This window comes from Eumetopias jubatus, unplaced genomic scaffold (assembly GCF_037043125.1).
Source record: "Eumetopias jubatus isolate StellerSeaLion01/CBP00866 unplaced genomic scaffold, mEumJub1_p1.0 scaffold_6, whole genome shotgun sequence".
Classification (NCBI taxonomy): Eukaryota; Metazoa; Chordata; class Mammalia; order Carnivora; family Otariidae; genus Eumetopias; species Eumetopias jubatus.
Window position 1 is genome coordinate 10,901,218 of NW_028274812.1, and position 14,080 is coordinate 10,915,297.

Below are 14,080 nucleotides of genomic sequence, written 5' to 3' on the forward strand. Positions count from 1 at the left end.
CAGCTGATGATAAATTATAAAAATATCCAGGAAGGTTATGAGGCGGACTGTACCACATATTCTCATATTCCTGGGGGAAGACTTATATTAGTCAAACACACTGGGAGATGGCAAGAGTAAAACAAAAAGTAAACAAGAAAGAATCTCAATGGAATCTGATTTTTTTTTCTTTTTTAAAATTACATGGTACAGAGTTCCACTCCTTTTCCCTTGCTCCCAGGGGAAAATAAAAATAGCTTCTACCATCCCCTTTCTCATTCAAATTAAGAGTGACTGAAGATGTACATGGCTGTTCCAAGGGACTTGCAAAACCACCTCTATAACTGCTACTCCTACATTTGTGAAACTCCGGCATTTGTCAAAAATTGTTTAAAGCACAAGCAGGCGGCTAAGGGAGCAAAATCGATTTGTGCACTTCAGCTCCAGAAAAGTAGCTACCTTGACTGCCACCCAATCTAATCCCAACAAACTCAAGATATTTTTTAAGCCCTTTGAAGGGAGACAATTTTCCAATTTACAGGGGGGTTTTTTTGTGTCTTAAAAAAAAAAACAAATACATAAAACTGACATAGACATTGCTGTTTCATGATTCTGTAGCTGTACAATTTTTAAAAGCACAAGCTCTAGAGTTGAGAAAGCCACAAAATCTTGAGCAAGTACTTTTCCTAAAAAGAATTAACACGAGTTCAAGTCCTCTTAAAGAGTCTACAAGGGGGAATTTATTATATGAGGCCTTTTTTACTTAGAGGAAGTTATAAATGACAAGACTGGCCAACAAATGAACAGAGGTAGTTTTCCGATAACGTTTTGTTCCGTAAGAGTAAATGTATGTTAAATTAACTTTTTTGTTGAATTCTGTTATATGGTTTGGGGCTCAAAAAAGTCCAACTCCCTCACAATAACAGGAACACGATACAGCTGATCCTTTCCAACGAATGTGATCAACAGACCCCTGTTCCCATTCCCCCTAAAGGTTGATGAATGGCCAAGAGCCAAAGATAGCTGTGGATTCAAATCAAGACTGGTGTCAAGATCCTTACCCCCTACTGGGTGGGTCACTGGTTTGCTTGCTCACCACACCCACTCTTTCTAAAGTATAAGGCATAGCAACCAACACATAGCACAAGACTCTTTCCATGGTCAGTCCTAGGGAGTAGAAGTGAGGAATCACACCAGCTTTAGCATTCCTCCCACTAAAACTCTGAAGGAGCTAGACAGATTATGGATTTATCCTTTTTATCATCCTGAAGAACACATCTCCAATTTTATAACGTACTCAAGTCAACAGGTACCCCCCCCCAAAAAACAAAACCAAAGCAAAACTAAACACCACTAAATTTTGCCACAAGATACAAAGTGTAATGGTACTAAGTCATTAGTGGAATGTTTGCTTTGTAAAATTTAGACCACCACCAGACTAACCAATTAATCTTGAGTCCAAATCTTGTAACTCAAAGATTAACAATCTTCTCCCATAAAAACATACAACAGAAAAGTGCCAAGTTACAAAAAAAAAAATGTAACCTATCCCTCAAAACAGAGAAGTTTATGAAAAATACTCTCTTCGCAATCAAACTATTTCTTTATTAAATGACTTTTCATTCTGCTACATATTTTATGCTTACAAAATTATTATTTTCAAGAATTATACTCTAAAATGAAAATGGGCTCGATAAACTACTCCTTTGGACAGAGTTGCTGGATTTATAATTGTGACAGTTAAGCAAGTTACAGAAAAAAACAGCCAATCATTCATTCATTCATTTATGCCAAACTTAGGCTCATGATAATCCTCCCAAATAAAAAATGAAAAAACTTCTTTAACACTATTAAAAAAAAAAAACAAAAAAACAGAAAACCCTTTATTTTGGCATCATTATTCACTATTTTCACAGGAATACTGCATATGTTCCTTTACAGACTATTTCTTTTACAAAATAATAAACATGACATTCCATCCTTAAGAAATGAAGTTTTCACTTTATATTAATAATTCTTTTTCCCCCTCTACCTAGTCAGAAATGCAGCCTTAGTCTTTTTCTTTTCTTTTTTTAAGATTTTAAGTAATCTTTATACCCAACGTGGAGCTCGAACTCACAACCCCGAGATCAAAAGTCACAGGCTTCACCGACTGAGGCAGCCAGGCACCCTGCAGCCTTAAATTTAATAGTGATTCATGGTAACTGCATTATCATGGATTGTTTACTTCTCCTTTTTTGAAACATTTTTTTAAATTTGTATTCCAGTTTGAGTAGTCTCAGTTTATACAAATGTTCTACTGTAGGTCAGCTGAATTCCTATTTAGAAACACATGGGTTATAAATTCTATGTAAAAACAACATAGGAAATGAGAATGTTCTGTCACGACATGACTCTTTCAGTTAAAAGTGGCCACTGGTATATTTAAAACTAAACAAATTTATTTATAATTCATAGGGACACATGTTGGAAGAAGAATGCCTCTTCCAAGATGTTTTTAAACACCTTTATATATGAAGAAATCTACAGTCTTAAATTTTAATCATTAAGTTATAGTGTCTGGGTCATACTTTTTATTAGAATGCCACAGTATAAAAACTTCAATCAGAGAGGCTACAAAATGAATATTAAACTTCATATAATTTGGTTGTTTTGATGAGAAACCGGGTTTATAAGTAAATTCAAAAGGAAAACTGGTGATGGTGAGTATCATATACAAGGGATATGATAGGACAGTCAATAAAAATGTTGGAAGAAGTAAAATATATTAATCTATTTACAAGTGGAAAGTAATATTCATTTCCTCTATAATTTGTCCAGGTACCTTTTCACTAAACTACCACTGCTAGCTAAATATGCTGGGCTTATTAAATGAGCATTTGCAGAAGTTCCGTATTTGGGATGTATAGTTTAAACATGAATAAACCCAACTGTCTAAAAGAGTGGTCCTAAAAAAAAAAAAAAAAAAAACAAGATACTTCCAAAGTGTTCCCACTTGCAAACCACCACCTGACTCGCAACATACTGAATGTCATCTAATCAATCGGGATGAAAAAAGGCAGAGAATTCCCAGAAGTGTGTTTCCTATATTAATATGATTATTTATGCATGGTCCCCTTGATCGCTCCTCTTTCCTCTCTGTGTATATGTATTATAGAGACAGAGAAAGAGAGTGAGAAATGTATCTGACTTAGGAGAATATCTTAAGTTATTTTACCCGACTCACCACCTTCAGTCTCGTCTCCCACTAAAGATGTGTTATCAGTCACAGCTGGTTATTCCTGGACAACCACTATGGTTCATATGGTTATCTGTCCCAGAGATCTGAAAACCCTTTGCAAAATCTAAGGAGTTGATCTAAGGCAGACTTCACTGAAATCAAAGTAGATTTCCATCTGAGCCTTTCCTTACATCTTCTTTTTCTTTTCTCTCTCTTCTTTTAAGTGATTTTACCACTCACTGATAATAGCACAAGCTGGAAAGAGCAAGGAAAAGCAAACTCCAATCACTGCGGCCATTTATTTAGTTACATACACAACTCTGACAATAATGTTGGGAGGGCCGATTAGTATTGCTTTGAATTACAACGTATTTAATATAGTTTTCACATATACATGGTCTTCTGTTATGTGGTAAATAAAAATGGAGAATACAAGATCAAAACGAATGCAGAAGAATCCCAGTGGTATTCACACCAACATACTCCATCAGAAGAGGTCGGCAGTACTGGGAGGTCCAACAATGGAGTCAGGGGCCAGGAGTCAATGAGATAGAGTTTTAGCCAAGAGTCAGCTGCCATAATCACTGTGACTCTACAAAGTCTCTGCTCCAGGTCTCTTCGTCCAGAGGAAAGGAAAGCTGAATCTCAGGAAGTTTGGTAGACTAGCAACCCTAACAGGCCCTGGCAGCTAAATGAGTTTCACAAGAGGAGGAGGGGCAAACAAAGGGTAAGGAAATTGACAGTTCATCAAGCACTTCTGGGTAAGGCAAGTACTACACAAGAGGTTTTACATAGGTTACATCTCATGAATGTTGAGGTGAAGGGGTAAAGGTGAAGCATCTAGGCAATAAAACTAAACTGAAGTATGTGTGAATGTGCTTTGTGAACCATAATGTGCATATTTAGTACACTTTTTAAAATCTGATACCCCCAAAAAGGGCCAGCATTTTATCAAAGATGGTTAGAATTTTAATAACTTGTTTTCATCCCTATAAAAGTAGGAAGTGCAAATTAAGTCAGAAAAAAGTAGGAAAAATAAAATTCCTCATGAAATCACTCAAGAAAGCCAGCAGAATCGCTCCTCTACCACACCGGGTGTTCACAAGAGTGTGGGGGAGTAGTGTGCCTCCCCCAACATAAGGAGCGCTGCCAACACAGGGCAAAACAGCACGTCAAGGCCTCGCACAGCAGGCTAACATCATCTTGGTACAGCCATCACTCCTCTTCCCTTTTAAATATCTTAAACCTCCACAGAATGGCAAAAACACTTCTGTGCCATTACACATGTTAAAAGTATGAATTTTGCAGATTTTACAGATGGTTCTCTGCAGATAAAACGAGAGGATACATTAAAGTCTTTTAAATTACAAGCATTCTGAATATAGGTATGTCTTCTTGTTGATTTCTTACTGCTGAACCTGTTCCAGGAAAGAACACTAATAATAAGCTAATCCAAATTTTATTTTTATGTGATTCCTACATCTAACATAAAATCTGAAACATAGGAGGCAATCAATAAATGACTGTTAAATGTAATTGAATTTTTCTGTGTAAAGTGAAATCTTGTGCATTAATCGAGGATGTTAACAGGCATGCAAGCTAAGAAAAAGCATTCAGTGTAGTAACTATGAAAAAGCAAAAACACTTGGGAAAATTTGAACATATTTGTATTTATTCAAGGACACTCATAATTTTAATCAAAATTGGCAAAACAGTATTTAAAAGAAAGAAGGTCTTAGGTTTGACACCTGAAGTTGGAGGACACTCGGGTGTGTTGTACAGCAGGTGCTATAATGGAAGGAACGATACATTCACCGTGACTCAACCACTGTTGGCACCCTGAGTCAAGTTTCCTGCCCTTGTGGATTCTTTATTTTCACATCTGGGAATTAGAGCTTCAAAAAATCTGAATCAAATTACATAAAAATACGCACATTTTAATAACTCATTAATATTAAACCTTTGCTCTTTATGTAGGAAATGAAATGACAGTGCTTTAAATACTGAAAAGAGAAAAGTTGGGGGGTTGATTTAAAAAACAAAAAACAAAACAAACAAATAAACAAAACAAAGAGAAAACTGTTCCGAGTTCATGGTAATCTCCCTAAGGCCCTATTTCCTCTGCAGGGATTTAAATGTATCACAGAAACTCAAGATATTCAAAGGGATAACCATTTCTACAAAATAAAAGAGAACATCTTTCAAAACTAGCATGTGAAAACTAGGTTCCTCCGGTCCCCTCCCGCAGTCACATACCCTCAAAAGAGAAAAACAAACAAACAAGCAAAAACATTACATTTGTATACTAGGCTCATCAAAGCACATACTCAAAATAAGTGTCAGAAAAGGAGAAATCATAATGAGATAAATGAAACGAAGGAATGTTCCTCCAAAATGAACTGCAACAACAAGAAAAAAGTCTAAATCGTTCCAAAGTAAGCCAGACAAAGCAGTATGAAGTAACCTGTCCCTACCCAAGGAAAAGAACAGATTAGGATATAAATTTACTGGACTAGCCTAAAAGCAAAGACAATGGGACCAGCCATGAATCCTAAGTGAATTACATCTAGTTTCATTTATTTTTGAGATTGTTCTCCTGTCTTACTCCATGTTAGAGTTAGAAACACTCTGATACAATCTGCTGAGCTGTTTATGCAAACTCTGCTCCAATATTCTTCAAATCATCTCCAAGAATTTACACGAAATATAAAGTTATAGCCACTGCTATCATTCTTTCAACATCAGTCCTATTTATGTCAATGTTTTATCTCTTATATAAAGAACTATATAAAAAATAAGGCATTGGTAGCAAAGATGAAATGTTTTCTTTTAGGAGTTGTAGAATTCAAGCAAATTTATTCAGGACTTGCTTTTTAATGTCATAAAATCTCTGGGTATTCTCTTCTCCCTAAACCAATTCCCACCACCACTTCCCTGTGTTTGTCATCAATACCAACACACATCTCCTGGCCACTCAGCTTAAAAACCTTAAAAGCGTCTATCATTCACCCCTCCCTTTATTTCAACAGTTTTCTCCCTCTGCATTCTCACTGCCAACACTTTTTAATAATCTGACTCAACCTCATTAGTGAGATAATACACTAGCCTCTAAAGTTGTCTCCCTGCCTCCAGTGGTAATAAAGGCATTTTGAAAATAAAGGCTTTGCATAAATAAAAGGCAGGAACAACTCACTTGTCTTGGTAACCTGAAAGTACCAGACTTTCAAAAATAGAAGAAATGGGGTAGGATCTGGCTTTGAGCAGACAAAATAAATGTCAGGAACTCATGACTTTCTAAAGTTCATATAACTCACACCTATGATATTCACAAAGACCCTTACTCTGGGCACAGCTATTCTCCTTTTGCTAGCAGTTTCCAGTGTTAGTTAACTGAAATTTTTACTTATATAAAACAAGACTTTAAAAAATGGTATCTAATAAATTATTACACCTAAATTATTATAATTTTGAAGCCAAATTTCCTCGAGATACAGATAATTACAAAAAACCAACTACATCCTTTTAGAGTCATTAGAAGGTGTTAACTGGATCACTGCACTTCTCAACTACCCATACCCATGAGAGAAATAAAGCCTGATGAAGATCCCTACTTACATGAGAAATTTGGGGGGAAAAAAGAAAGGATCAGCATCGGGGTGTAAGTCTCAGATGGGGCAGGATATTGCTGTGCTCACTCATTCTGGCCTACTTTCAGAGAAGACATTTACCTGTGGATCAGGCACAGCTTCTGTGCTGCTGTCTCAGTGGACACGATTCTGTGCTTTGACAGAGACAGGAATAAAATAACAAGTAAAAGTAAGACTTGTAGCATTACCACACTACCCAGATCAAACCAGTGAGCCCCAAAAGCAGGAAGGAAGGTGGCAAGGAAGTAAGGAGGGATGGAGGGAGGGAAGAAGGAAGGAGGGAAAGAAAACACAAAATGTAGAAATGCAGGGGACATTTTTCATTTTCATGAAACTGACTTGGGTTCATCAAGAACAAATGGTGGTTTCCATGTCCTTCGGTTGTTAATATTTCCACTCCTGGTGAATCTCAGTTTTTTTAAATCTCAGTTTAAAAAGCACTCAGTTACTTTCTAGTACATAAATGTAAATCTGGAGTGTCAGAAGTGAGTGGAGGCCTCAGAGAGAGACCATGAGGGTCTTCTTTCCACCAGCATGAAATCAAAACAAATGCTGATTATTGTGGTTCAGAGAACCGTCTCCACCGGGTTCCCACTGAGCTAGTGGGAAAAGGCATTAGACTTTGCATTACTAAGATAAGATGGCACTGTCCTTCAGCTTCCTTATTTGTTTCTTATTCCTACCTCCCACTTTACCAGGTGGTCATACAGACACCTGGTATATGCACTTCTCAACTTTCTACATGAACTTTTCTCCTTCTCCCGAAACTCCCCTACACTCAAGGACACCAGACTGCCAAACGTCTTGCAATGGGAAGAGGAAGACCACTGCAGTCTCTGAAATGTTGTAGATCGAGTCCACAAGAAGGTCCTGGGCTCTCCCATGACCTGCGTAATAAAGCTACTGACTCAATCAGGCAACCTGAAATCCCTAAATTTGTTCAAAAGTAAATGGCACCCAAAAATGGGAGGGAGACCATTACTGGAGCCATACATGAGCCAGAACCTTAGCTGAGATTTAAGCCTGTTTGCCATTCAGTGTCATCATTAGCACAGGTGTCCAGGTCAAAAAATATTACTTTCTCAGAATAAAGTCATCATTCCTTCCATACAAGTCATCCTAAGCTGCTCATTTTCTTTTTATGAGGAGAAAAAAAAAAAAAAAAGGCAAGAAGTGAGATAAACTACTTCCAGTTAATCATTTTTATAATGATCTGATAATAGATATTTAACCATAATATTATTTACTATCATTCTGGTCTAATAATAGGTACTATTTAAATGAAGAGAACTCTAGAAAACGAGCTATCAATAAGTGAATGCTAAAGATTATGTATTTAATTTTAGAATGTTCTCACACGCACTGAACATGGACAAAACGCACAAATGTATGCACACAGATTCCACTATGCATGACTACTACTCTGAACACTTTAAAAATTCAAATGATGGCCTGATAATGAAATAAAGTGAAAAGACGCACACACCACAATTTAACATTGGATAAAATTTAGGTCCTGTGGAAAGAGACAACAGTAGTACCTGACAACTTTTTTTTTTTCTTAAATAGAATGCATTATGAAGAAAAGTGGTTGAGAAAGCTTAGTCACTTTTTTGTAGCTTAAAGCTTTTTTTCCTCTCTTTTATTCCAGGCTTAAACAAAGTTCAGTGGGGCATCAAACTGCCTGTTTTAAATTACAGTCTGTATTTTAAAATAGAATGCATGCACGGCATGTTCCTGAAGCTAGGGGGTGGGAGTGTTATTCAGGGAAAATTGAAGGCTTGTTGAGTCAATAATCTTCTTTCACACAGTAACAATTTTCAGCTAAAATTTCTTGACCCAAACAAAGGAAAACAAGACCATTCAGTTATTTTACAACAATTTAGGAAGGCAAAAGAAAAAGATGAGAAAGAGAGACACTTCTAAAATTCTACACTGTGAGAGAAGAATAAAAAATTTTGCTCTCTACATATATTTCCTCTCCTAAGCTGACAGTTAATATTAAAAATAGTTACTTCCAGTTCAAAAGAAAAATAAAAGCAATTAACCAGTCCACACATGTTACTATGAGCTCCTGCTGGTTATATATCTCTTATTACATAACACAGATGTCTGCCTTCAGTTACCTACAAAGTGGAAATCTGTAAAGTAAAATCTATTTGGGGCGCCTGGGTGGCTCAGTCGTTACGCGTCTGCCTTCGGCTCGGGTCGTGATCCCGGGGTCCTGGGATCGAGTCCCCACATCGGGCTCCCTGCTCGGCGGGAAGCCTGCTTCTCCCTCTCCTGCGCCCCCTGCTTATGTTCCTGCTCTCGCTGTCTCTCTGTCAAATAAATAAATAAAATCTTAAAAAAAAAAAGTAAAATCTATTTCCCACCTACCTTGGGTAATACAAAGTAAAACACACTCAACCCCTTACAAGGGCCAGGCCTGCATATTCTGGGGAAGCCCACTGACCTCTCTAGGTACCAGTGAATAGGAGGGGCTCCCTGAAGAAAGGAGGAAGGAGGCTTTCTAGCTCAACATGCCAAGAACTGCCTTTTATAGAAATAGCAGGTTTGAATGAGAAAAGGTACCTCTGAACAGCAGTCATTTTTTCGTCCTAGCATAAAAATTTACAGTTAAAACCTGAAGGAGCCACACTGCTTGACAAACTCTCCTACCCAAGCCCCCGTGTGAGAATTTCTCACACACTGCTTTTTTGCGCTTTAGTCTAAAGCCAAATGCTACTTTCTCCCCTTTGTGAGGAGAGACCGCTCCTCTGTCGGGGAGGCCCGAGTGCCCACGTGTGGTTCTGTGGCTATTTGCAGACAGACCTGGGAGTTGCACATGCCCAGCCTGTAGGACCACAAGAGAAGGCTCCATGGCCTCATGCAGCTCATCTGAAGAGCTGCAAGCTGGTTCAAAACCTTTCCATCCCCAATTTGTTATGGCACAATCTGTAGGCTGACTTTTCTATCAGCCAGGAATATCTGCATTTTTCATCCCGTACTTAATGAGCCTCATTTATCAACTATAGATCATAGTTATCCTTCTATTATCAAAACCAATATCCTGCAAATCAGTTATATTTCAGCCTCTCTTCATCTCCAATTTTGTCTAGTGTCTATTTTTTATAGTACTCCTTCATTAATTTTTTTAAGAATTGACAGTCCCATAAAATGGGTTGAAATTCATTTCCCCCATATTTTAAATGGAAATCTTCAGAATATGATGTGAAAAAGTTTGCAGTGGGTATGCTTAGTTAAAATGTTTTAAAAAGTTAAATGAATTTTTAAAAATAACATACTGCCACTAAGCAAATATCTCAGCTATAATAAATTTAGAATTATCCATTTATCTCAACAGGACTGAAGATCTCAATTTAGAAACACTTTGCACACAAACATTTCAGTTATTTAAAAGCAAACTCTGGTTCTTTTTAAATATTAATTTATTCAAAACTTTCCATATATTTAGCCTGCTTTTACCTGGACGAAATCCAAACAGTGAGGTTTTATTGAGTATTCATTTACAGAACAAACATTTATGTGGAAGATTATTTTAAAAGAAGGAGAAACCTACTTTCCCACTTCCTACTACTTCCTACCTTGTTCAAGTTCAAGAATTATCCTCTATTTTCAAAATGACTACCAGTATCACAAAAATGCTCTAGGGGATAAAATTATAGAACATCATATCTTAAAGAAAATAATCCATGTTAGAAAAAAACACTTGTCAAAGTCACTATCACTTTTCCTAAATTAGGACTTTCAAGTAAGGGCTTCACATGTTTCTCTCAACCTTAATCCAAAAAGAATTGATGTCTCTACATGGAGTAGACCAGTTACTAAAATTACATTTGGGAATATGGTAAATCCTAGGTAAAAAACCCAACTATTACGTGTTCCATTTAAAACTTTACCAAGATATCAAACTGTCTCTGCACCTTTAGTTTTGAAACTATGCCACTGATTAACTGGATCTACAGATACTCAACCTGACAAGGCACCATCTTTCAGAGACCCTCCTGCCCCCTCTCTACAACTTGTGTAACTCCCAAACTCAACATACTCTACCAACATTTAGAGAACACTCATAAACCGCTTATGTGGTCAGCTGCACACAGGAATTCTCAATGCTTAAACACTGCGATTTGAGAAGGATCAAGCAACAGAAGACAGCTACATTCTTAACCTTTTACTGAAAACCATTTAAATCAAGTTCAAGATACAAATAAAAAAAGTTTTGGAAGAGTTCATTCAGCAGCCATACATCTAATTCTTACCTGGTACGTTTCAACTTCTGCGAAAACCTGCCACCTAACAGGTTGAGACCATTTTAACAATTTGTATTTTAGGTAGGGTTGAAAGCTTAATAAAAAGCAAAACCCAGTTAAAAAACGCTTCACCTAGCTTTTTCCAATAGTTTGCAATTATTCACAGAAACTATATCAAATCCACACACTTAAAATGTCCCTATTAACATATCATCAATATTCATATATGCTTCCTAAGTGCATGACCTTTTACCACTATCCAACATAAGTGTCATTAAAGATTTAAAAAACAAACACACACAGAGTATTCTTTTTCAGGAAAGGCAAATCATCGTAGGCTCTGTTGCTAATACCTAACCCCCAAAGAATATCCTTGGTAATAACAGTTTTCCAACCATCCTCTTTCAGGCTTCCAATATCCTGTTTAACAGCCTCTATTTCAAAGAACAACCAGCATTTACTACCTCCTTCCTTTCGCAAAGGGCCAAAAAACATATGTTTTATCTAAACCTCAATAGTCCCTTCTAATTGCAAACTCAACAGAAGTACGGGTTTTTTACTAAACTCTGAAAGATAAAATCCCTTTTTATGTCGATCTCTTTAGATATTTCCTATTTAAAGAAGAAAGGGTCAGAAGGAGGATTTTAATGACCTGATGGGCTTCTCAAAGGCTATTAGAATGTGACTGATCCTTTCTGTATCTCAGGTAAACAGCATAATGGACCTACTACCTGAAACACAAACTGGTGGCAGGCCTCTTGGAAGAATGAAACAGATTTGTGATTGCTATAACCTGAGGAAAACTAACGGCTCTTCAAATCCCTGGAGGAGAAAGCACTATGTGCTTAGATGAAGGAAGAAAATCAAACCTTTTGTTTGTTTACGTCCTTGTATACATGTTCATAAAGTATTTTATTAACAACATATCCAAGCCATATTTACTGAAATGATTACTGTTCCTGTCAATTTATTTATTTTTACAATTAAAAGAATGTTTTCACCCTACCAAGAATGTTTTTCACACTACTTTTAGCTTAATTATCTAAAAGTGCCCACTTCTATGTAAGCTTAACGCTACCAGGTAAAATTCAAATGTCATCTTATAATAGAAGAAAATGGTTTTGACAAAACCCCACCCTGCTAATACAGATGGTGCACTCATATAATCCTTTAGTATCGGTAGCATTGGAGAACATAGGCTGTCTACTATCAAGTCAATACCTTGGGAAAAAAATCCCTTCAGCAATGAAAAGAAAATTCTGATACTAGAGGAAGAATGTGTTTAAAAGTTTCTACATAAAATCTATTAGGAAAATACTTGCTGAATAAGACATAATAAATATTCTGAAAAGATCCTCATCTATTAATAGGGAAGTGAAGACAGCTATAAAAATAAATCTAATAAAAAGATCAATAGTAATGGCACAAGCAATGAAAATATATCAAAAGATCCAACAAAAAAAAGTATTATTAAATAATATTTGGGGAGTTATCTTAAAATAGAAATTGAGATATACTCAATGTTTTTAAGATAAAGAGTTAATAAGTTATAGCTTTTTTTTTTTTTTTTTTGGCCCTCCACAGTGTATTTTGCTCAAATGCTGGCTTCATTTCATATCAATAATAGAGGTAGAAAAAAATGCAAAATGGGCTTGAATTTTAAGGGATACTATTCCCAGGAGAGAGAGTTCTTCAAGCTACTTTTAATATCTGCTATATGCTAAGATTTGCTAAAAATGGTAATATCAAGAGTATGTAAGCTAATGTGTCTCAATGGGGGAAAAGCTGTACGATTAAGAGGTACAGCAATAAGTGGACATTATTAAGAAAGATCTGTTCTAAGCTTAGATCGGAGTGAATTAAGTGATAAGTAAATATCACTGGTCATGGCCCCAAGACAACAAGAGGACAAATATTAATTTATCAGTTATTTGCTTTACTGTGGATGATCTGAAGATCTAAGTCAGCTGGAACATAACTGCTTCAGCTACTGAAGATCACCAAGAATTTAATGACATGCAAAAACAGAGAGACACCAGTTCAAAGAATGGTGAGTGGACAACTTACTGAGAATTCAAATTATAGATCTAGCATAAAGACATTGGAAATATCTTGATTTCTTGTAATAGAAATTTAACCATGTAACAAACATGCTAAAGAAAATATCACATGTGTAGAAAATATTACAAAATCTATCTCAATATAATAAAAAAGATTAAGAAATAACTAGAGAAGCTTCCTTCTTCAGTCACATACACAATAAAGACTTAATAATCATACATTAGGATCACTATACCACATTTTTTTCAAAGGTCAAGGTAACACCCACAATTTCCTTAGTTCCAAATCACAAAATAGAGGTTACAAATATGATGGATTGTCTTTAGCTTTAAGTAAAAAGACAAAATTTATATCACTGACACTTGAATAAAAATGCAGCATAAATCTACAAACTACCCAATAGGAAATTCAGATATAATACAGTTTCATGATACCTACAGTATCAACTTAACCAAGTTGGAGAACTAAAATATTTAATAGGAGTTAACACTAAAAACATACTGATATTAGAGCCAAGTAGAATACCAACAAATTTCCCCCCCATTGTGATTACCTTAATTGTATATAACAACAGACTGACGCAGCATCCACATGGCTAAGAATATATCAGTAAACCCTGTACAGAAACATTTTACACAAATGAAGCCTGTTGAAAGAAAAGTGTCTTGCTAAAATTCATTTAAATAAAGCCAATTTTCACCTTCACAGATTAGCAGCAGGGGCAGGGGGTGTGTGAGGTACACTAGCTGATCTGTGCTTTGTTCTTTATTCAGTAACTGATACGTCCATATACTCACCCCCAAACCTGGAAATTTTGCTCTCTAAAAAACTACTGAAATGTTACTGAGTCAACTGGCATCTTATTTACCTGTGAGAATTACAAAGACAGAAAGAAAAAGACCAATCGGGGCGTTTCT

At 36.2% G+C, this 14,080-nt stretch overlaps 1 protein-coding gene across 9 annotated transcripts in view; it reads right to left on the minus strand.

Annotated features, from left to right (window-relative positions):
- Positions 1-14,080, minus strand: part of ARID1B (AT-rich interaction domain 1B) — a 434,847-nt gene that overhangs the window by 261,110 nt on the left and 159,657 nt on the right. The gene's annotated exons all lie outside the window — the stretch shown is intronic.